The sequence below is a fragment of the Salvelinus alpinus genome, chromosome 26 (assembly GCF_045679555.1).
Source record: "Salvelinus alpinus chromosome 26, SLU_Salpinus.1, whole genome shotgun sequence".
Taxonomy (NCBI): domain Eukaryota; kingdom Metazoa; phylum Chordata; class Actinopteri; order Salmoniformes; family Salmonidae; genus Salvelinus; species Salvelinus alpinus.
In genome coordinates, this window is record NC_092111.1 from 2,476,712 (window position 1) to 2,500,904 (window position 24,193).

A 24,193-nucleotide genomic window follows, 5' to 3' on the forward strand; every position below is an offset into this window, starting at 1 on the left:
TCTCTGGAGAGACCTGAAAATAACTGTGCAGCGACGCTCCTCATCCAACCCGACAGGGCTTGAGAGGACCTGCAGAAACTCCCCAAATACAGGTGTGCCAAGCTTACAGCGTCATACCCAAGAAGATTTGAGGCTGTAATTGCTGCCAATGGTGCTTCAACAAAGTACTGAGTAAAGGGCCTGATTACAAAAATGTCTAAAAAACAATTTTTGCTTTGTCATTATGGGGTATTGTGTGTAGATTGATGATGGAAGATTTAATACATTTTAGAATAAAGCTGTAACGTAACAAAATGTGGAAAAAGTCAATGGGTCTGAATACTTTCCAAATGCACTGTACACTCTGAGGACATGTTCAGGACCTGTGGAGACATCGAGAAGGAGACCAAGCAACTACGCCGTCGAGTCAATCGATGGAAAGACACAGCTCCCTCTCCCCAGTCACATAGAATGTGTCATGATGCCAGACAACAGATCATACTACTATACTACCATGAACAAGTTGCACACCAGGGTCGTCACTTCTCCGAAGACACAGTCCGGTCAGCTGGATTGTGGACCGATTGAAGACTGGTATCCAGTGTGATCCATAAATGTGTAACCTGCAGAAAACTCAAAAGAAAACGGGAAGAGCAAAAAATTGTGCCATCCTGTTCTTGTCCTTGAATACAAGAGCGGTAATACAGTAGTATTATAGTGCTTTATAGTTCTACACTGTCATCTAGTGGCGAAGCTGGCTACTGTAGCTTTAAATCAGCTAACTTCCTGTTCAGAGGTCATTCCCACTACAAGCAATCTGAAGAACAGCAACATACAGACAAGCTCCATCTTTCTTACTTACTAGGCCCTGGATAAAGATAAGTCTGTAAGTAGGCACCTTTTGTTTTTGAGTCATTAGTACATGTTTTTGTTAATTCAAGCTGTGCTTTCTGGAAGATTTAAGTTTTTACAGGTTTATTTATAGCCTTTTAAGTTGCGATAATGCTAAGCTAATGGGTGCTAACTATCCAAATAGGGATTGCATTGACTGTTACCCTGCTAGCTATGTAACTTAGCTTCTGTGTTTGTAATGTACCTAGCTAATTCAAGAGTTTAGCTATCCTTTACTTACACGATTATACCCTTGCAATTATGTATGCATAGTTTGTGCATTCATGTAAGAGTAATTTAAAGTGGCACAATTTCTGTCATTTCTTTTATTTAACAGTTATTTTAACGAGTAAGTTGACTGAGAAGACATTCTCATTTACAGCAATGACCTGGGGAACAGTTACAGGGGAGAGGGATGAATGAGCCAATTGTAAGCGGAGGATGATTAAGTAGCCATGATGGTATGAGGGACAGCTTGGGAATTTAGCCAGGACACCGGGGTTAACACCCCTACTATTACACCGAACCCAAACCGGCTGCCCGCGTGCGCCATCCTGCGCCATCGTGCATAAATGTATTTTGTCCCCCCACACCAAACGCGATCACGACATGCAGGTTAAAATATCAATACAAACTCTGAACCAATGATATTAATTTGGGGACCGGTTGAATAAACATTTATGGCAATTTAGCTAGTTAGCTTGCACTTGCTAGCAAATTTGTCCTATTTAGCTAGCTTGCTGTTGCTAGCTAATTTGTACTGGGATATAAACATTGAGATGTTATTTTATCTGAAATGCACAAGGTCCTCTACTCCGCCAATAAATCCACACATAAAACGGTCAACCGAATCGTTTCTAGTCATCTCTCTTCCTTCCAGGCTTTTTCTTCTCTTGACTTTATATTGCGATTGGCAACTTTCATAAATAAGGTGCATTTCCGCCACTGACCTTGTTTGTCTTTCAGTCACCCACGTGGGTATTGCTTCTATAAACCAATGAGGAGATGGGAGAGGCAGGACTTGCAGTGCGATCTGCGTCAGAAATAGAACGGATTTCTATTTTAGCCATTGGCAACGCAGACGCTCATTGGCGCGCGCAGGCAGAGGGGTGGCAATAATTGAATAACATAGATTTCTACATTTATTTTGCGCACACGACGCGAGCGGTGTAGTCAGCCTGGTTTGATAAGTGCCACGGGATCTTTAGTGACCACAGAGAGTCATAACACCCGTTTAACGTCCATTCCGAAAGACGGCACCCTACACAGGGCAATGTCCCCAATCACTGCCCTAGGACATTGGGATTTTTTTTTAGACCAGAGGAAAGGGTGCTTCCTACTAGCCCTCCAACACCAGAGGAAGTGTGAACTAGTATGATTGGTAGTTGTCTTTAAACTGCAATAATGGTATGGTGACCGTTGCTAATGATGACGAATAAGCAGAGGTAATTGGACGTCTCATTGTCTCCAGGGCCAAAGACCAGCAGGAGGGATGACTTGTTTTTGTTCTGCTATCACTGTGGTATTTATTCATGATTACACATTTCAATTACATACTCACATACACAAATTACTAGTCATATTTTTAGAACTACGTTTTAGAAATGACACAGGGATTGGGAGTGGATATTGTCAAATGTTTACTGAAGATGTTGTTTTTCAAGATTCAGACATCACAGTTAAATGTCCAGAGTGAGTGCAATCAAATCATATTTGTCACAACAGCTGTAGACCTTACCATAAAATGCTTACTTACAAGCTATTAACTCACAACGCAGTTCACCTAAATAAACTAAAAGTAAAAAAATTATAAAAAGTAACACAATAAAATTACATTAACGAGGCAGTATACCGGGGCTACCGGTACCGAGTCAATGTGCGGGGGTACAGGTTAGTCGAGGTAATTTGTACATGTAGGTAGGGGTAAAGTGACTATGCATAGATAATAAACATTGAGTGGCAGTAGTGTAAACAAAAGGGAGGGGGTCAATGTAAATAGTCCGTGTAGCCATTGGATTAATTGTTCAGCTGTTTTATGGCTAGGGGATAGAAGCTGTTAATAACTTCTTATGGCTGCAATCCCGTTAACGGGATCGATATGACAACAGCCAGTGAAAGTGCAGGGCGCCAAGTTCAAACAAATCTCATAATTAAAATTCCTCAAACATACATGTATCTTATACTATTTTAAAGGTAATCTTGTTGTTAATCCCACCAAAGTGTCCGATTTCAAATAGGCTTTACAGCGAAAGCACCACAAACGATTATGTTAGGTCACCGCAAAATCACAGACAAACATAGTAATTTTTCCAGCCAAAGACAGGAGTCACAAAAAGCAGAAAAAGAGATCAAATGATTCACTAACCTTTGATGATCTTCATCATATGATACTCATAGGACTTCATGTTACACAATACATATGTTTTGTTCGATAAAGTTCATATTTATATCCAAAAACCTCAGTTTACATTGGCGCCATGTTCAGAAATGACTCCAAAATATCCGTAGAAATTGCAGAGCCACGTCAAATAACATAAATACTCATCATAAACTTTGATGAAAGATACATGTTTTACATAGAATTAAAGATACACTTGTTCTTAATGCAACCGCTGTGTCAGATTTCAAAAAGATTTACGGCAAAAGCACAATATTCAATAATCTGAGAACAGCGTTCAGCCACAAAAGGAAGCCATACAGTTACCCGCCAAATTGTGCAGTCAACAAAACTCATAAAAAGCATTATAAATCTTCACTTACCTTTGCTGATCTTCATCGGAATGTACTCCCAGGACTCCCACTTCCACAAATGTTTGTTTTGTTCGGTAATGTCCATCATTTATGTCCAAATAGTTATTTTTGTTAGTGTGTTTGGTAAACAAATCCAAAGTCAGGAAGCGCGTTCACTAAAAGCAGACGAAATGTCAAAAAGTTCCGTAACAGTCAGTAGAAACATGTCAAACGATGTATGGAATCAATCTTTAGAATGTTTTTAACATAAATCTTCAGTAACGTTCCAACCAGAGAATTACATTGACTTCAGATGTGCGATGGAACAGAGCTAACTCTCATGTGAACGCGCATGGTCAGAGCATGGTCAGGTCATGATAGACCTGACTAATTCCTGTCTCCTTCGGCCCCACTTCACAGTAGAGGCATCAGACAAGGTTCTACAGACTGTTGACGTCTAGTGGAAGCCGTAGGAAGTGCAAACAGATCCATATCCCGTTGTGTATTCAATAGGGGCTGGGTTGAAAATCGACCAACCTCAGATTTCCCACTTCCTGTTTGGATTTCTTCTCAAGTTTTTGCCTGCCATATGAGTTATATTATACTCACAGACATCATTCAAACAGTTTTAGAAACTTCAGAGTGTTTTCTATCCAATAGTAATAATAATATGCATATATTAGCAACTGGGACTGAGGAGCAGGCAGTGTACTATGGGCACCTCTGGGCACCTTTCATCCAAGCTACTCAAAACTGCAACTGCAGCCATAGGAGCCTTTTGGACCTAGATTTGGCGCTCCGGTACCGCTTTCCATGTGGTAGCAGAGAGAACAGTATGATTTGGGTGACTGGAGTCTTTGACAATTTTTTGGGCTTTCCTCTGACACCGTCTAGTATATAGGTCCTTGGCCCAGTGATGTACTGGGACGTATGCATTACCCTCTGTAGTGCCTTACGGTTGAATGCCGAGCAGTTGCCATACCAGGCAGTGATGCAACCGGTCAGGATGCTCTCGATAGTGCAGCTGTAGAACTTTGAGGATATAAGGGACCCATGCCAAATCTTTTCAGTCTCCTGAGGGGGAAAGGTGCTGTCGTGCCCTCTTTTTACAACTGTCTTAGTGTGTTTGGACCATGATAGTTTGTTCGTGATGTGAACACTAGGGAACTTGAATCTCTTGACCCGCTCCACTACAGCCCGTCGATGTGAATGGGGGCGTGTTTGGCCCTCCTTTTCCTGTAGTCCACGATCACCGCCTTTGTCTTGCTCACGTTGAGGGAGAGGTTGTTGTCCTGGCACTGTTGTGTCATCAGCAAACTTAATGATGGTGTTGGAGTCCTGCTTGGCCACGCAGTCGTGGGTGAACAGGGAGTACTAAGAAGGGGACTAAGCACGCACCCTTGAGGTGCCCCTGTATTGAGAATATGTTGTTGCCTACCCTTACCACCTGGGGGCGGCCTGTCAGGAAGTCCAGGATCCAGTTGCAGAGGGAGGGGTTTAGTCCAAGGGTCCTTAGCTTAGTGATGAGCTGTGTGGGCATTATGGTTTTGAACGCTGAGCTGTAGTCAATGAACAGCATTCTCACATAGGTGTTCCTTTTGTCCAGGTGGGAAAGGGCAGTGTTGAGTGCAATTGAGATTTGCATTATCTTTGGATCTGTTGGGGTAGTATCTGAATTGGAGTGGGTCAAGGGTTTTCCGGGATGATGGTGTTGATGTTAGCCATGACCAGCCTTTCAAAGCACTTCATGGGGTAGGTGCAGTAGTCATTTAGGCAGGTTACTTTCACTTTCTTGGGCACAGGGACTATGGTGGTCTGCTTGAAACATGTAGGTATTACAGACTCGGTCAGGGAGAGGTTGAATATGTCAGTGAAGACACTTACCAGTTGGTCCGCGCATGCTCTGAGTACACGTCCTGGTAATCTGTCTAGCCCCGCTGCCTTGTGAATGTTGACCTGTTTAACTTCTTGAGGGCAGGGGGCAGCTTTTTCACTTTTGGGAAAAATAGCATGCCAAAATTCAACTGCTTGCTACTCATCCCCAGAATATAAGATATGCATTATTAGTAGATTTGGATAGAAAACACACTTCTAAAACTGTTTGAATCATGTCTGTGAGAATAACAGAACTTATGTAGCAGGCAAAACCCTGAGGACAAACCATTCAGAATTTGTATTTTTTTGATGTCACTGTCTATTCAATTAGGTTTTTTTAAGGACACCAGATTTCTAATGGACTTGCTTGCAGTTCCTACCACTTCCACTGGATGTCACCAGTCCTTGGAAATCGGTTGAGGTTATTCCTTTGTGTAGTGAAGAAGTAGGGCTATCGTAAATGAGGGTCACATGAAGTACATTTTTGGAGAGAGTCACGTTATGAAAAAAGTTGCGTCAGTTTGGTTTCGTTTTGTATTGAACACAGATCATCCCGTCTTCAAATTGATCGATTATTAACGTTTAAAAATACCTAACGTTGTATGACAAAAGTAGTTTGAAATGTTTTGGTAAATTTACATGTAACTTTTGATATATTTTGTAGTGACTTGGCGAAAGTTGGAAGCTGTTTTTTTCTGGATGAAACGGTCCAAATAAATTGACATTTTGGATATATATCGACGGAATTAATCGAACAAAAGGACCATTTGTGATGTTTATGGGACATATTGGAGTGCCAACAAAAGAATTTCGTCAAAGGTAAGGTATGATTTATATTTTATTTCTGCGTTTTGTGTCGTGCTTGCAGTGTTGAAATATGCTACTCTGTTTGTTTACTGATGTGATATCATCAGATAATAGCATCTTATGCTTTTGCCGAAAAGCTTTTTTGAAATCTGACATGTTGGCTGGATTCACAATGAGTGTAGCTTTAATTTTGTATCTTACATGTGTGTTATAATGACAGTTTGATTTTTATATCATGTTATTTGAATATGGCTCGCTGTATTTTCCCTGGCTATGCACCTGCCCCAGAGAAGTTAAAGGTCTTGCTCACATCGGTTATGGAGAGCGTGATCACACAGTCGTCTGGAACAGCTGGTGCTCTCATGTATGCTTCAGTGTTGCTTACCTCGAAGCGAGCATAAAAGGCATTTAGCTTGTCTGGTAGGCTCACGTCACTGGGCACCTCGTAGCTGGGTTTCCCTTTGTAGTCTGTAATAGTGTGCAAACCCTGCCATATCCGACGACGGTCAGAGCCGGTATAGTAGGATTCAATCTTAGTCCTGTAGTGATGCTTTGCCTGTTTGATGGTTCGTTCTTATAAGCGTCCGGATTAGTGTCCCACTCCTTGAAAGAGGCAGCTCAAGCCTTTAGTCCGGTGCGGATGTTGCCTGTAATCCATGGCTTTTGGTTGGGTTATGTATGTACGGTCACTGTGGGGACAATGTCTTTGATGCACTTATTGATGAAGCCGGTGACTGAGGTGGTATACTTCTCAATGCCCTTGGATGAATCCCAGAACATATTCCAGTTCTGTGCTAGAAAAACAGTCTTGTAGCGTAGCATCCGCATCATCTGACCACTTCCGTATTGAACGAGTCACTGGTACCTCCTGATTTAGTTTTTGCTTGTAAGCAGGAATCAGGAGGATAGAATTATGGTCCGATTTGCCAAATGGAGGGCGAGGGAGAGCTTTGTATGTGGGGTAAAGGCGGTCTAGAGTTTTTTTCCCTCTGGTTGCACTTGTGACATACTGGTAGAAATTAGGTAAAACGGATTTACGTTTGCCTGCATTAAAGTCCCCGGCCACTAGAAGTGCCACTTCGTGAGGGGTTAGGTGAGCATTTTCTTGTTTGCTTATGGCCTTATACTGAGTGCGGTCTTAGTGCCAGCATCGGTTTGTGGTGGTAAATAGACTGCTACAAAAAATATATAGAACTCTCTTGGTGGGTAGTGTGGTCTACAGCTTATCATGATGTACTCTACCTCAGGCGAGCAATACCTCGAGACTTCCTTAATATTAGACACTGCGCATCAGCTGTTATTGACATATAGACGCACACCCCCACCCCTCGTCTTTCCAGATGTAGCTGTTCTGTCCTGCCGATGCACGGTGTAAGAAAATTTCAAGATAAATGCACAAGTTTTTCTGTAATGGGGAACTGAAGATTAATGAGTCAGGGACACGGTTGTTTTTCAGTGTAACATCTGTTTAGAATATGTGTTAGGGTTCCAGTCCGGGACTCATAGCTACATGCGGCAAGTTCCCATTGGTCCAAATTGTCTATACATTGCGCCTGAAACGGGATATTTGGCCATTGGCACAATTGTATTGCATGGAATTCTAATTGGTCAACCACAGGCTAGGCTTGAGTATAAACAACATCCTGACACTTTGTTCACTGGAGAAAACACTGAGAACAGGGAAGAATCTACCATACAGTTTCCAGCATAACAAATCTGATTTGTTCTCTTTGAATAAATATATTTTTCTCCCTTTGGGGTCTGTGTTATTGAAGAATAACATCGACTGCTTACAACGGAAAACCCAGCCAACTGTATATTATCCGTGTCGTCGTTCAGCCACGACTCTGTGAAGCATAAGATTTAGCCGTTTTTAATGTCCCATGGTAGGATAGTCTCGAACGGAGATCATCCAGTTTATTCTCCAGTGATTGCACGTTGGCCAATAGAACGGATGGTAGAGGCGGGTTACCCACTCGCCTGCGAATTCTCACAAGGCCTCCCGATCTCTGCCCCCTGTATTTCCGTCTATTCTTCATGCAAATGACAGGGATTTGGGTCTCGGAAAAGCAGTATATCCTTCACATTAGACTCATTAAAGAAAAAATCTTTGTCCAGTTTGAGGTGAGTAATAGCTGTTCTGATGTCCAGAAGCTCTTTTCGGTCATGAGAGCAGCAACATTATGTCTAAAAAGAAGTTACAAACAATCCGAAAACACATTTTATGTTGTGTTTTGGTCACACTATACACAGCTCCTCACAATGTCCACTTACTTCAACTGAAACTGCTGCAGGGCTAAATAGGAGTGTTTTACTGAATTATGGCGAGTTATTACAATCTAATAATGTTATAATGATATCATAACAATGTTATTAATAAAGTAATATCCTTTGAAAGTACTTTTTAGTCCAGGAATATGTGCTTAATCTGTGTCTGGGAAACTGGCCTTGAACACCCTAATTTACACTAACATAATTGCATTAAAGGTGATTATGTAAAAGGCCGTCTATGAAGGGTACAAATCCACACTGAGCACTCCATTGATTTTAACAAACCACTAAATTCAGTCTCAGCCTGAAGGAGTGTTGAGTGTTGAGGACTTCCAAAGTCAATCCTTCCTACTGGCCCCGATCAACATAAATATAACATAGACAAATCTTCTATTGCACCCCTGGGGTCTGTCTTTGGTATAAGGTTTTAGAGTCACAAGTATTCCCAAGTGCATGAGCAAGATACCATGTAATGAGAAATGGCATGGAGTTTAACATGGTTAAGCTTGGTGTGACTCGGCTTCCTGCACTTTCAAGGCTTTGAGGCAATTGAGTATTTGAAAATAATAGTTTTTTTGTCAGCTCTGTGAATTGCACTTGGTAGGTGATTGTCAGTTTCCTTCCATTTGGTGTTTCGGTTACCTGGCCTTGGACCTTGGGTGTTCAAATGTTCATAAATGACCAGCATGGTCAAATAATAATGATCACAGTAGTTGTCGAGGGTGCAACAGGTCAGCACCTCAGGAGGAAATGTCAGTTGGCTTTTCATAGTCGATCATTGAGAGTATCTCTACTGCTCCTGCTGTCTCTAGAGAGTTGAAAACAGCAGGTCTGGGACAGGTAGCATGTCCGGTGAACAGGTCAGGGTTTCATAGCCGCAGGCAGAACAGTTGAAACTGGAGCAGCAGCATGGCCAGGTGGACTGGGGACAGCAAGGAGTCATCATGCCAGGTAGTCCTGAGGTATGGTCCTAGGGCTCAGGTCCTCCGAGAGAGAGAGAGAAAGAAAGAAAGAGAGAGAGAATTAGAGAGAGCATACTTAAATTCACACAGGACACCGGATAAGACAGGAGAAATACTCCAGATATAACCGACCGACCCTAGCACCCCCGACACATAAACTACTGCAGCATAAATACTGGTGGCTGAGACAGGAGGGGTCAGGAGACACTGTGGCCCCATCCGATGATACCCCCAGACAGGGCCAAACAGGCAGGATATAACCCCACCTACTTTGCCAAAGCACAGCCCCCACACCACTAGAGGGATAACTTCAACCACCAACTTACCATCCTGAGACAAGGCCGAGTATAGCCCACAAAGATCTCCGCCACGGCACAACCCAAGGGGGGGCACCAACCCAGACAGGAAGACCACGTCAGTGACTCAACCCACTCAAGTGACGCACCCATCCTAGGGATGTTTTGTTATAATCTCCACCCGGCACAGCCAGAAGAGGACTGGCCACCCCTCATAGCCTGGTTCCTCTCTAGGTTTCTTCCTAGGTTCTGGCCTTTCTAGGGAGTTTTTCCTAGCCACCGTGCTTCTACACCTGCATTGCTTGCTGTTTGGGGTTTTAGGCTGGGTTTCTGTACAGCACTTTGTGACATCAGCTGATGTAAGAAGGGCTTTATAAATACATTTGATTGATGGATTGGGCAGAGTGTCATCAGACATGGTGGAAGCACAGCTAGGCCTAATTAGCCGGTTCTTTTCATAGACACTTACTAAGTATTGGTCTTCAGAGAAGAGCATGGACCAGGAAACTACCAACCTCAACCATTCGCTTCTGTGCGAATTACACCTTAAGTGTAATGCTCAGAGTCAGCGTGTGAATACATTTTTTTCACTGCTGCAGAACTGAGAGGAAGAGGCAGTAGTAGTTGATCACAAGCTCAAACTATAGTTAGCATTTCCCAACCTTTGACTCTGGCTTGCATAAACTAGTAAACTATGAGGGCCCAAATTAGACCCTCATGACTGATTTCTCAGTTAAATGAAAGGTGATCAAAAGTCTCAAGAATTATATTGTCCTTTAAGCTGAATCCTTTAGGGCTGAATCCTAATTTGAAGCCTGCACTCTCAACTCTCACTGACGTCGTCGCATACTATTTATCCCGAATTTCAAGTTTACTCTTGTCTCTAAGTTCGTATCTGGCCCTAAGGGATTTCTCGACCTAAATACACAGACAACCTCAAGGGTTCCACCGAAAGGCACGAGGTCCTTAGGAACAGCCCTCTAATGGGTCTCTATGAGCCACAGGTCCAACGTGGGCGAGAACCAACCAGCATGGATTCAAAGACTCATTTACATAGCCCACGCTGGAGCTATGGCGGCAACAACAACAACAAATCACCTGATAGGGATGATGAGGGTGTGAGGCTGAACACATTGCATAAACCAGGGCATCTTCGACAACACAAATGAGGACAGAGGCCCTCCCACCTCACACATGCCTCCCCTCCTCACCTCACCTGCGTCAGTGCGGACACCCCAGATCAGCTGAAGGGCTCTTCCCACGCAGTCCTACGCGTTCAATTACTGTTTTTTTAAAGGAAATGCAGCCTGAAGTGCTCTCCCCCATGGGATAAAGGCCAGGGGTCACAGTGATTCAGTGCTTCCCCTGGCGGGCCTCCAGTTTGGCCCCAGCCACCCAATGGTAGCAGGAAAGAGGATAATTGCTTTTTATCAACGCAAGCTAAGTTGCCGAAACACCTCTTGCCTTATTATCAAGGCCACTTCGATGACTTGCTAGCCTATAAGTACAGTGAAATGCCTCTCTTGCAAGCTCTTTTCCAACAATGCAGTAATCAATATCAGTATCACTATAAAATAAAGTGACGTAGAACAAAAACACACAAGAAATAGAAAGAAGAATACCAGTCTCAACGTCAACAGTGAAGAGGCGACTCCGGGATGCTGGCCTTCTAGGCAGAGTTCCTCTGTCCAGTGTCTGTGTTCTTTTGCCCATCTTAAACTTTTCTTCTTATTGGCCAGTCTGAGATATGGCTTTTTCCATGCAACTCTGCCTAGAAGGCCAGCATCCCGGAGTCGCCTCTTCACTGTTGACGTTGAGACTTGTGTGTACCATTTAATGAAGCTGCCAGTTGAGGACTTGTGAGGCGTTTGTTTCTCAAACTAGACACTAATGTACTTGTCCTCTTGCTCAGTTGTGCATTGGGGCCTCCCACTCCTCTTTCTATTCTGTTTAGAGCCAGTTTGCGCTGTTCTGTGAAGGGAGTAGTACACAGTGTTGTACGAGCTCTTCAGTTTCTTGGCAATTTCTCACACGGAAAAGCCTTCATTTATCAGAACAAGAATAGACTGACAGGTTTCAGAAGAACTGTAGTGTATACAGTGCCTTGCAAAATGATTCACCCCCCTTGGCATTTTTCCTATTTTGTTGCATTACAACCTGTAATTTAAATTTATATTTATTTGGATTTCATGTAATGGACATACACAAAATAGTCCAAATTCGTGAAATGAAATGAAAAAAATTACTTGTTTAAAAAAAAAATCTGAAAATAAAACGGAAAAGTGGTGTGCGCATACTGTATGTATTCACCCCTTTGCTATGAAGCCCCTAAATAAGATCTGTTGCCACCAGTTCCCTTCAGAAGTCACATAATTCATTAAATAAAGTCCACCTGTATGCAATTTAAGTGTCACGTGATCTGTCACATGATGTCAGCATATATACACCTCAGGCCCCAGAGTCTGCAATACCGCTAAGCAAGCGTCACCACCAAGCAAGTGGCAACACGAAGACCAAAGAGCTCTCCAAACAGGTCAGAGACAAAGTTGTGGAGAAGTACAGATCAGGGTTGGGTTATAAAAAAATATTCAAAACTTTGAACATCCCACGGAGCACCATTTAAATCCATTATTAAAAAATGGGACGAATATGGCACCACAACAAACCTGCCAAGAGAGGGCTGCCCACCAAAACTCACAGGACAGGCAAGGAGGGCATTAATCAGAGAGGCAACAAAAATACCAAAGATAACCCTGAAGGAGCTGCAAAGCCACACAGCGGAGATTAGAATATTTCTCCATAGGACCACTTTAAGCCGTACACTCCACAGAGTGGGCTTTACGGAAGAGTGTCCCAAAAAAAAGCCATTGCTTCAAGAAAAAAATAAGCAAACACGTTTGGTGTTCGCCAAAAGACATGTGGGAGACTCTCCAAACAAATGGAAGAAGGTACTCTGGTTAGATGAGACTAAAATTGAGCTTTTTGGCCATCAAGGAAAACGCTATGTCTGGCGCAAACCCAACACCTCCCATCACCCCGAGAACAACATCCCCACAGTGAAGCATGGTGGTGGCAGCATCATGCTGTGGGTATGTTTTTCATCGGCAAGGACTGGGAAACTGGTCAGAATTTAAGGAATGATGGATGGAGCTAAATACAGGGAAATTCTTGACGAAAACCTGTTTCAGTCATCACGAGATTTGAGACTGGGACGGAGATTCACCTTCCAGGCGGACAATGATACTGATAACGCAACACTCAAATGTTTTAAGGGGAAACATTTAAATGTCTTGGAATGGCCTAGTCAAAGCCCAGACCTGAATCCAATTGAGAATCTGTGGTACAACTTAAAGATTGCTGTACACTAGCGGAACCCATCCAACTTGAAGGAGCTGGAGCAGTTTTGCCTTGAAGAATGGGAAAAAAATCCCAATGGCTAGGTGGGCCAAGCTTATAGAGACATACCCCAAGAGATTGCAACTGTAATTGCTGCAAAAGGTGGCTCTACAAACTATTTCCTTTGGGAGGGGTGAATAGTTATGCACGCTCAAGTTTTCTGTTTTATTGTCTAATTTCTTGTTGTTTCACAATTCAAAAATATTTTGCATCTTCAAAGTGGTAGACATGTTGTGTAAATCAAATGATACAAATGAGCAAAAAATCTATTTTAATTCCAGGTTATAAGGCAACAAAATAGGAAAAATGCTAAAGGGGTGAATACTCTCGCAAGCCACTATATATACATATATAGAGTGTGCAACTCTCTTTATTTTTATAGCTTAAGTGTAAAACTAACAATGACTCAATAATCCATGCTTTCCATGTACCAGCCCCGTCACGGACATCGACGTCTTGTTCCCAGACAAATTAAACAACTTATTTGCTCGCATTGAGGACAACACAGTGCCACCGACGAGGCCCGCTACCAAAGACTGTGGGCTCTCCTTCTCCGTGGCCGAAGTGAGTAAAACATTTAAACGTGTTAATCCTCGCAAGGCTGCCGGCCCAGACGGCATCCCTAGCCACGTCCTCGGAGCATGCGCAGACCAGCTAGCTGGTGTGTTTATGATCATAATCAATCCCTATCCCAGTCTGTTGTCCCCACATGCTTCAAGATGGCCACCGTTGTTCCTGTTCCCAAGAAAGCTAAGGTAATTGAACTAAATGACTATCGCCCCGTAGCACTCATTCTGTCATCATGAAGTGCTTTGAGAGACTTGTCAAGGATGATATCACTTCCACCCTACCTGTCACCCTAGACCTACTTCAATTTGCTCACCGACCCAATAGGTCCACAGACGATGCAATCGCCATCACCCTGCACATTGCCCTATCCCATCTGGACAAGAAGAATACCTACGTAAGAATGCTGTTCAATGACTACAGCTCAGCATTCAACACCATAGTACCCTCCAAACTCATCATTAAGCTTGAGACCATGGGTCTCGACCCCGCCCTGTGCAACTGGGTCCTGGACTTCTGGGTCGCCCCCAGGTGGTGAAGGTAGGAAACAACATCTCCACTCCACTCATCCTCAACACTGGGGCCCCACAAAGGTGCGTTCTCAGCCCTCTCCTGTACTCCCTGTTCACCCACGACTGCGTGGCCATGCACGCCTCCAACTCAGTCATCAATTTTGCAGACGACACTAGGATAGTAGGCTTGATTACCAACAACGACGAGACAGCCTACAGGGAGGAGGTGAGGGCCCTCAGAGTGTGGTGTCAGGAAAATAACCTCTCACTCAATGTCAGCAAAACAAGAGATGATCGTGGACTTCAGGAAACAGCAGAAGGAGCACCCCCCTATCCACATCAACGGGACAGCAGTGGAGAATGTGGAAAGTTAAGTTCCTCTGTGTACATATCACCGACAAACTGAAATGGTCCACCCACACAGACAGTGTGGTGAAGAAGGGGCAACAGCGCCTCTTCAACCTCAGGAGGCTGAAAAAATGTGGCTTGTCACTGAAACCCTCACTAACTTTTACAGGTGCACAATTGAGAGCATCCTGACGGGCTGTATCACCGCCTGGTACGGCAACTGCACCGCCCACAACCGCAAGGCTCTCAAGAGGGTGGTGCGGTCTGCACAACGCATCACTGGGGGCAAACTACCTGCCCTCCAGGACACCTACAACACCCGATGTCACAGGAAGGCAAAGAAGATCATCAAGGACAATAACCACCCGAGCCACTATCTGTTCACCCCGCTTCTATGTAGAAGGCGAGGTCAGTACAGGTGCATCAAAGCTGGGACAGAGAGATTGAAAAACAGCTCCTATCTCAAGGCCATCAGATTGTTAAACAGCCACCACTAGCACAGAGAGGTGGCTACCTACCTACATACTTGGTATCATTAGCCACTTTAATAAATGGAACACTAGTAACTTTAATGATGCAACACAAACATTGGCACGGACACATGCATACACACACACACACACACACACACACACACACACACACACACACACACACACACACACACACACACACACACACACGATAACATATGCACTATACATACACATGGATTTAGTATTGTAGATATGTGGTAGTGGTGGAGTAAGCGCATGAGGGCACACAGTGTGCTGTTAAATCTGTGAATGTATTGTAATGTTTTAAAATTGTATAAACTGCCTTCATTTTGCTGGACCCCAGGAAGAGTAGCTGCTGCTTTGACAGCAGCTAATGGGGATCCATAATAAATTAAAATACAAATAATACCACTTTTAAGAATGTTTACATATCTCGCATTACTCATCTCATATGAATATTCTATATCCCTCACTATCTATTCTTTACTATCTATTGCATCTTAGCCGCTCTGTCACTGCTCATCCATATATTTTATACTTATATATTCTCATCCCATTCCTTTACTAGATTGTGTGTATTAGGTTTTGTTCTGGAATTTGTTTGACATTAGGTTTTGTTGTGGAATTGTTAGATATTACCTGTTAGATACTGTCGGATCTAGAAGCATAAGCATTTCGCTACACTCACAATAACATCTGCTAACCATGTGTATGTGACCAATAAAATTTGATTTGATTTCTGGGAATGCTGTGAAGTCCAAAAGTTACAAGAAAGTTGGCTGTCAGAAGTAGTACAATGTAAACATAATTTTAATCTGTCTGTCTGCATATTTCAAGACACGATACGTATACAGTATAGTGAGGTATTCATCCAGCCCATTGGGTCTCTTCTCATCACATCTTGAAAAAATGTGGAAATGAATCAATCTGCCATCATTAACACAATGTAAAAATCTAATGATTTATTATTGAAATATTGAACTAGCATGGGCGACCGAGAAAAATAAATTGGTACAATTTAAGGCCACATGGCAAATTAGTACAATTTAAGGCCACATGGCAAACAATAATGCAGGTACTAGGGATGGGGGTGTGAGCATGTGGGTCTGAGCAGATGCGATGTAGTGGTTGCTTGTGTGTGTCTGTAAGTTGTTTGTAAGTATATGTTTTTACCTGGTGTTGGGAAAAATTATCAATTTGTAGTTGTGGCAGTAGTTGTGTGGTTGTGGTCAGTATTTGTGAACAGTAGTTGTAGTCAGTAGTTGTATGGTTATTGTCACGGCTAACTAGGTGTGTTGGTAGGAATCAGGTGCAGAGAGAAGAGAGTTCCAGGGGAAAAATGCACTTCATTCCGGCACCGAAAATAGGAATGGGCAAAACACAGGGCGCAAAACACTAACCAACCCAAACACAGGGTAAACACGGTCCGGAGCACAACAACACCTACGACACAAACGTGAACACAAAATTAATCCCGCACAACAACGGGCGGGATCCACACGCTTACATAGGGAAGCAAATCAAGAAAACACAAAACGGAACAGGTGCAACTAATAAGACAAAACTAACAGAAAAGGGAAAAGGGATCGGTGGCGGCTAGTAGGCCGGAGCCAACTTCGGCGGGAGTCGTGACAGTTATGGTCAGTAGTTGTGGTTAGTAGCTTTGTGGTCAGTAGCTGTGTGGTTGTGGTCAGTAGTTGTGGTCAGTAGGTTTGTGGTTGTGGTCAGTAGTTGCGGTCAGTAGTTGTGTGGTTGTGGTCAGTAGTTGTAGTCAGTAGTTGTATGGTTATGGTCAGTAGTTATGATTAGTAGCTTTGTGGTCAGTAGCTTAGTGGTTGTGGTCAGTAGTTGTTTGGCTGTGGTCAGTAGTGGTAGTTTTGGTCAGTGGTTGCGGTCAGTAGCTGTGGTCAGTGGTTGTGTGGTTTTTGTCAGCAGTTGCGTGGTTGTGATCAACAGTTATGGTCAGTAGATGTGTGGTTGTGGTTAGTAGATGGGGTCAGCAGTTGTGTAGTTATGGTCAGTAATTGTGGTCAGTAGTTGTGTGGTTGTTGTCATTAGTTGTGGTTAGTAGATGTAGTCAGCAGTTATGTGGTTATGGTCAGTAGTTGGGATCAGTAGTTGTGGTCAGTAGGTTTGTTGTCAGTAGTTGTGTGGTTATGGTCAGTAGTTGGGGTCAGTAGGTTTGTTGTCAGTAGTTGTGTGGTTGTGGTCAGCAGCTGTGGTTAATAGTTGTATTGTTGTTGTCAGTAGTTGTGGTCAGCAGTTGTGTGGTTATGGTCAGTAGCTCTATGGTTGTGGTCATTTATTGTTGTGGTGATTTATTATTGAAATATTGAACTAGCATGGGCGACCGAGAAAAAACAAATTGGTACATTTTAGGACCATGTGGCAAACAATGATGCAGGTACTAGGGATGGGGGTGTGAGCATGTGGATCTGAGAAGATGTGATGTAATCGTTGTTTGTGTTCATCTGTAAGTTGTTGTTCATATGTGTATTTTTGTATCTGATGTGGGGGGGAGTAACAATTTGTAGTTGTGTGGTTGTGGTCAGTAGTTGTGTGGTTGTGGTCAGTAGCTGTGGTCAGTAGTTGTGTGGTTGTGGTCAGTAGTTGTGGTCAGTAGTTGTGCAGTTGTGGTCAGTATTTGTGTAGTTGTGGTCAGTAATTATGGTCAGTGGTTGTTTGGTTGTGGTCAGTGGTTGTTTGGTTGTGGTCAGTGGTTGTGTGGTTGTGGTCAGTGGTTGTTTGGTTGTGGTCAGAAGGTATGTGGTTGTGGTCAGTAGTTGTGTGTGTGCGTCAGTAGTTGTGTGTTTGTGGTCAGTAGTTGTGGTCGGTAGTTGTGGTCAGTAATTGTGTAGCTGTGGTCAGTGGTTGTGTGGCTGTGGTCAGCATTTGTGTGATTGTGGTCAGCAGTCATGTGGTTGTGGTCAGTAGTTGTGGTCAGTAGTTGTATTGTTGTGGTCAGTATGTTTGTGGTCAGTAGTTGTGTAGTTGTGGTCAATAGTTGTGGTCGGTAGTTGTGGTCAGTAGTTGTGTAGCTGTGGTCAGTGGTTGTGTGGCTGTGGTCAGCATTTGTGTGATTGTGGTCAGCAGTAATGTGGTTGTGGTCAGTAGTTGTGGTCAGTAGCTGTGGTCAGTAGTTGTATTGTTGTGGTCAGTATGTTTGTGGTCAGTAGTTGTGTAGTTGTGGTCAATAGTTCTGGTCAATAGTTGTGTGGTTGTAGTTTTGGTCAGTAGGTGTGTGGCTTCGGTCAGTAGTTGTCTGGTCAACAGTTGTGTGTTTCTGGTCAGTAGTTGTGGTCAATAGGTGTGTGTGGTTGTGGTCAGTAGTTGTATGGTTGTGGCCAGTAGGTCTGTGGTCAATAGTTGTGTGGTTGTGGTCAGTAGCTGTGGTCAATAGTTGTGGTCAACAGTTGTGTGGTTGTTGTTAGTAGTTGTGGTCAGTAGTTGTTTGGTTGTGGTCAGTAGGTGTGTGGTTATGGTCAGTAGTTGTTTGGTTGTGGTCAGTAGTTGTGTGGTCTGTAGTTGTGGTCAGTAGTTGTGTGGTTGTTGTCAGTAGTTGTGTGGTCAGTATGTGTGTGGCTGTGGTCAGTAGTTGTGTGGTTGTGGTCAGCGGTTATGTGGCTGTGGTCAGTAGTTATGGTCAGTAGTTGTGGTTAGTTGTGTGGTTGTGGTCAGTAGTTGTGTGGTTGTGGTCAGTAGTTGTGGTTAGTAGTTGTGTGATTTTGGTCCGTAGTTGTGGTCAGTAGCTGTGTGGTTGTGGTCAGTAGTTGTGGTCAGTACTGGTGTCAGTAGTTTTGTGGTTTTTGGTCAGTCGTTTCAGCTGAAATAGTTGTGTGGTTCATTAGTTGTGTGGTCAGTAGTTGTGTGGTTGTGGTCAGTATACAAGCACACTATTCCCAATGATCTGCACGTTATGAAGATTGAATAGTGGTTCTGGCTGAAATGGTTGAAGACTAGTTACGACCAAAATCCCATTTAAGTCTAAAGCCATTGTAATGCATTGGGATTTATACAAATATGGTTGTTGTGTAAAAAAATATTAGTAGTATCAAAAATATTTATTCAGGACGTCTGGACGTTTTAAAGTTGTTTTGGTGTTGATAGCGTTTACTGTTTTGGTGCTACAGGTGGCAGCGGAATAATGATAAAAAAGTATGAACAGTTTTTTAAAGTTGTGCTTTGTTTTCAGCAAGCACATCTACTTCTCAAGCTACTGTCAGTGTTTCACTGTTCTGAAATAAAGTTCTTCAATACCTTTATTAAAGAACTCCAAATGTCACTCGAAACCCCTGCAGATAGATGGTGCAATCAGATAGCTTTCACTGGAGCTCTAATTTTAGCACCAGAGGTGGTTGAGAGAAACTAATATATACAGTATATATATATATATATATATATACAGTGGGGAGAACAAGTATTTGATACACTGACAATTTTGCAGGTTTTCCTACTTACAAAGCATGTAGAGGTCTGTAATTTTTATCATAGGTACACTTCAACTGTGAGAGAAGGAATCTAAAACAAAAATCCAGAAAATCACATTGTATGATTTTTAAGTAATTAATTTGCATTTTATTGCATGACATAAGTATTTGATACATCAGAAAAGCAGAACTGAATATTTGGTACAGAAACCTTAGTTTGCAATTACAGAGATCATACGTTTCCTGTAGTTCTTGACCAGGTTTGCACACACTGCAGCAGGGATTTTGGCCCACTCCTCCATACAGACCTTCTCCAGATCCTTCAGGTTTCGGGGCTGTCGCTGGGCAATACGGACTTTCGGCTCCCTCCAAAGATTTTCTATTGGGTTCAGGTCTGGAGACTGGCTAGGCCACTCCAGGACCTTGAGATGCTTCTTACGGAGCCACTCCTTAGTTGCCCTGGCTGTGTGTTTCGGGTCGTTGTCATGCTGGAAGACCCAGCCACGACCCATCTTCAATGCTCTTACTGAGGGAAGGAGGTTGTTGGTCAAGATCTCGCGATACATGGCCCCATCCATCCTCCCCTCAATACGGTGCAGTCGTCCTGTCCCCTTTGCAGAAAAGCATCCCCAAAGAATGATGTTTCCACCTCCATGCTTCACGGTTGGGATGGTGTTCTTGGGGTTGTACTCATCCTTCTATTCCTCCAAACACGGCGAGTGGAGTTTAGAGCAAAAAGCTCTATTTTTGTCTCATCAGACCACATGACCTTCTCCCATTCCTCCTCTGGATCATCCAGATGGTCATTGGCAAACTTCAGACAGGCCTGGACATGCACTGGCTTGAGCAGGGGGACCTTGCGTGCGCTGCAGGATTTTAATCCATGACGGCGTAGTGTGTTACTAATGGTTTTCTTTGAGACTGTGGTCCCAGCTCTCTTCAGGTCATTGACCAGGTCCTGCCGTGTAGTTCTGGGCTGATCCCTCACATTCCTCATGATCATTGATGCCCCACGAGGTGAGATCTTGCATGGAGCCCCAGACCGAGGGTGATTGACCGTCATCTTGAACTTCTTCCATTTTCTAATAATTGTGCCAACAGTTGTTGCCTTCTCACCAAGCTGCTTGGCTATTGTCCTGTAGCCCATCCCAGCCTTGTACAGGTCTACAATTTATCCCTGATGTCCTTACACAGCTCTCTGGTCTTGGCCATTGTGGAGAGGTTGGAGTCTGTTTGATTGAGTGTGTGGACAGGTGTCTTTTATACAGGTAATGAGTTCAAACAGGTGCAGTTAATACAGGTAATGAGTGGAGAACAGGAGGGCTTCTTAAAGTAAAACTAACAGGTCTGTGAGAGCCGGAATTCTTACTGGTTGGTAGGTGATCAAATACTTATGTCATGCAATAAAATGCAAATTAATTACTTAAAAATCATACAATGTGATTTTCTGGATTTTTGTTTTAGATTCCGCCTCTCACAGTTGAAGTGTACCTATGATAAAAATTACAGACCTCTACATGCTTTGTAAGTAGGAAAACCTGCAAAATCGGCAGTGTATCAAATACTTGTTCTCCCCACTGTATATATATATATATATACACTGATCATTGTTGGATATTCCTATTTTTTATCATGACATTATTTATTTATTTTAACCAGGAGAAACCCATTGACACTCAGGGTCTTGGGAGACCTGGCCAAGAAGATAGCAATAGGCTATAAGAGAACTTCAGTATGCATAGCATTTACAGTGCATTCGGAAAGTATTCAGACCCCTTAAATTTTTCAACATTTGTGACTTGTTTCAGGAAACTAGGCATACGTCGCGCGTCACTACTTCAGAGGAGAGCCATTTGAATGTAATTTTTTTAATTTTAATTAGGAGCATAGTTGATTTAGCCACAGAAAAAGCCAACAACTTTCCCGCTAGCCATGATTGGCTGAGATAATGAGTGGGCTGGACATGCCGCGAGATGAGTTCGGATTGTTCTGCCACGCTTCTGTCTATTTGAGCTGGTCAGTATGTGCAGGCAATCCTGTCTAACGCGGCTTTAAAACAAAATATATATATAGCGTAGTTAAACTCCGTAAGTGTTGCTCTCCACTTTCTGGAGGACCGAGTTTTGAAATCAGTGGAATTAGAACATGGTAGCTAAGGAGATGGAGAAAACACCTGTCTCCGGACTACATCTTCAAACTAAGGGCAACCATGGCATCCGTGACAGAGAGTGAGAAGCGTGTGTAATGGGATAAAAACAAAGTCACTAAAAACAGACACCACTTTATTATAATTTTTTTAACCAATTTGTTTATGTATTTGTGTTAATTAATCTAAATGGTATATTCTACATACTTTAGCATCTTTAATCCATCAGGCTAATAGATAGCGCTGTTGCACTGTGGTAGTGGGGGAAACGGCAAGTTTTGGCAGAGCGCACGCACCGTTTTTCAGAACATAGAAACTTGTCTGTTCTTTTTACTATTACAGGCCACCTCAGCTACAGACTAAGGCTGGTAACATTTTGGGGGCTCGTCCGGGATAGCGCCACCATCTGGTGAATTGCTGATGCTACAACTGGGTGACAGGGACGTCAGAGCTGTGGAGAAGGGAGAGCTTATCCAACCTACGGTTCTCGATGCTCAACCCAAAAGTCTTGGAGGCTGTGTTGCGGCTAAAGAAGAGGGAGCCACTGACAGTTGAGAACACTGCTGGGATTCTTCGGCTAAAACAGGTCGTTCATCCAAGATTTCTCCAGGATGGCCAAACTCCTATTTGAGCTGCTACAAAGTCCATCAGAAGAAAAGGGGGAACTGCCAAGCAGAAATCAACTAGAGGAAAACTCCATGCTAAGAAGGTTAGCAATGGACAACGGCATCCAAAGATACCAGTCCAGTGGACTGGTTCACAGTACACAGATTCATCGTAGCCAAGTTGGTGGACATGCTAAGCAATCCACCCAGACTGTGACTTACTATTTGTGCTACACACTGACGCTTCCAATGAGGGTCTAGGGGCTGTTCTTTACCAACATCAGAAAGGGAGACTACGTGTAATTGGGTATGGGTCCAGAACACTAACTCCAGCAGAAAAAAACTAGCACCTCCACTCTGGCAAACTTGAGTTTTTAGCACATAAAGGCGCGATCTGTGACAAATTTAGACAACAACCCTTTGACCTATGTTCTGAGCACAGCTAGTCTTAACGCAGTAGGTCACCCCTGGGTCGGGGAGTTGGCCGAATTCCACTTCCACCTGGAATACAGGCCTGGGAAAATGAACGCAGATGTTGACTTTGTCCTGTTCTCCACAATCATGTAGGTGAATACACAATCTATGCCACCAGAAGTCATCTCAGCTGTATGGCAAAGAAGCAGAGCAGTGAAAAATGTTCCATGGGTGGCTGCACTGCAAGTCAACTGTAGAGAGGGTGGTGTGTCACCTGAAGGCGTGCCTGCCATCACACCAGAGGATAACAAGGCTGCACAGCACGAGGATGCTGCAATCAGAGAAATCATCTCGCTGAAAAACAAAAGATGGAATCCAAATGAGAGAGTGAAAGCTCATGAGACCAATAATATGGAGACTAGTCCATGAGTGGAACAAGCTGGTCATGGAAAATGGAATAGTGTATAGACAGGCTGGACAACGAAAGTAACTTGTTCTACCCAGCAAGCTGAAGTCAGCGGTGCTGAAGAACTTACATGACGACATGGGCCACGTCGGAGCAGACAAAATTATCCATCGAGTCAGAAAGGATGAATAGAACACTCCTGCAGATGCTTCGTACTCTGCAAGAAGAGAAGAAGACAGTGGAAAGACCATCTACCAAACATTGTTCATGCCTATAACTGTACAAGGCACGAGGCAACGGGATACTCACAATTTGTTCTCCTGTATGGCAGAGCCCCATGCCTTCCTATTGACGTAATGCTCAACGTCGAACCAGAAAGTGTGACAAGAACCCAACAAACATTCACAGACAGGTGGGCAACAAAGATACATGACCCATACAAAATCGCTTCTGAGAACAGTCAAAAGTTCTCAGCGAAAGGGAAGAAGTACTACGACAAAGGTGTCAACGGTGCAACTCTACAGCCAGGTGAGCGAGTCCTTGTGAGGAACCTATCGGAAAGAGGTGGCCCCGGGAAACTCTGTGCTTACTGTGGGAGAAGACAGTACACAGAGTTGTAGAGAGAATTAAAGTGGTTCCAGTGTATAAGACACAGTCAGAGTCTAGACACAAAGCTCTTTGTGTGCTACACCGGAACTTCCTGTTACTTGTGTTGTGTCTTTGGCTATGCCGGATTAAGTGATATGACATGCTATTCTATAAAATAATTTCTTTGTAATTAATATTATCTGATTAAAGGCGCAGTGGTCTAGGGCACTGCATCGCAGTGCTAGCTGCGCCACCAGAGTCTCTGGGTTCGCGCCCAGGCTGGGCTGGGTTCGCGCCCAGGCTCTGTCGCAGCCGGCCGCAACCGGGAGATCCGTGGGGCGACGCACAATTGGCATAGCGTCGTCCGGGTTAGGGAGGGTTTGGCCGGTAGGGAGGGTTTGGCCGGTAGGGATATCCTTGTCTCAGTATGTAAAATAAAAAAAATAAAAATGAATGCACTCTACTGTAAGTCGCTC

General features: G+C 43.5%; 1 long non-coding RNA gene across 1 annotated transcript in view; it reads left to right on the plus strand.

Moving 5' to 3' along the window:
- The first annotated feature begins 778 nt into the window (after positions 1-778).
- The window catches only part of LOC139554445 (uncharacterized), a 51,485-nt gene continuing 28,070 nt past the window's right edge, over positions 779-24,193 (plus strand). Inside the window, exon 1 of the long non-coding RNA XR_011670843.1 lies at positions 779-865. This is a non-coding gene — a long non-coding RNA (uncharacterized lncRNA). The remainder of the gene's footprint in view (positions 866-24,193) is intronic.